A 1,164-nucleotide genomic window follows, 5' to 3' on the forward strand; every position below is an offset into this window, starting at 1 on the left:
TTTGATATCCCAATTCTCACCAGTAAACAGGTCATCCAGACAAAAACTGCATTCCAGAGAAATGTTGGAGCTAACTGCCCTCATAAACCAAATGTACCTAACAGATATTTACAGAACATTTCACCCAAACACAAAAGAGTATACCTTCTTCTCAGCGTCTCTTGGAACTTTCTCCAAAATTGACAGCATACTTGAACATAAAGCAAGTCTCAATAGCTACAAGAAAATTGAAATAACACCCTGCATCCTACTTATCTAACCATCATGGATTAAAGCTGGATATCAACAACAATAGACAGCTTACAAACTCATGGAAACTAAACAACTCAGTGCTGAAGGAAAGATGAGTCAAGACAGAAATTAAGAAATTAGAGGCTGGAGGGATTGTTCAGTGGTTAAGCGTACCGGCTGCTTTTCCAGAAGTACTAAGTTCAATTCCCAACCACCACATTGTGGTTTGCAACCATCTATAATGAGTTCTGTTGCACATTTCATCGACCTTTCTTTTGAATATGTGAGCAGTGTTGTTTCTTACGTACTATACAAGTAGTTGAAGGTAATTAGCGAGTAACTGCCTATAGTAATTTTGTCAGTGTCCTTCAGACACACACACACACACACACAATGAGTTCTGTTGCACTCTTCTAGTATGCAGAGGTAAATAGAGCATATACACGCATGCATAAAATAAGTAAATCTTTTAAAAAGTATTCTTTTTTGAAAAAGTAGAAAGAAAATTATGGATTTTATATACTAATGAAAATGAAAACACAACATTCTTGAGCTCATGGGACATGATGAGAGCAAGTGCATAGCATTAAGTGCCTACATAAAAAATTGGACAGATAGCATATTAGTAACAGCAGCACACCTGAAAGCTCTAGGACAAAATGGAGAAACAGCACCCAGAAGGATAGATGTCAAGAAACAAACAAACTCAGGGGTGGAATCAAACAAATAGAAACAACGAGCATAAATATACAAAGAATCAATGAAATGGAGAGTTAGTTCTTTGAAAGAATCAGTAAGATTTACAACCCCTTGGCCAAATTAACAAAAAGAAGGAGAGAGAAGATTCAAAAATAATAAAATTAGAGCTGAGCTCTTCCAGTCAGAAAAGCACCGGGGCAGCTGGGGCGCAGGGTCAGCTGACACTCGCCAGCT

The 1,164-nt window shown here is 37.6% G+C and overlaps 1 non-coding gene across 1 annotated transcript; it reads left to right on the forward strand.

Moving 5' to 3' along the window:
• The first annotated feature begins 482 nt into the window (after positions 1–482).
• On the forward strand, positions 483–609 carry LOC115029288. Its single transcript, XR_003834863.1, has one exon. It is a non-coding gene; the product is annotated as a small nucleolar RNA SNORA19 (small nucleolar RNA).
• The last annotated feature ends 555 nt before the right edge of the window (positions 610–1,164 follow it).

This window comes from Mus caroli, chromosome 14, assembly GCF_900094665.2.
Source record: "Mus caroli chromosome 14, CAROLI_EIJ_v1.1, whole genome shotgun sequence".
In the NCBI taxonomy this organism is placed as follows: Eukaryota; Metazoa; Chordata; class Mammalia; order Rodentia; family Muridae; genus Mus; species Mus caroli.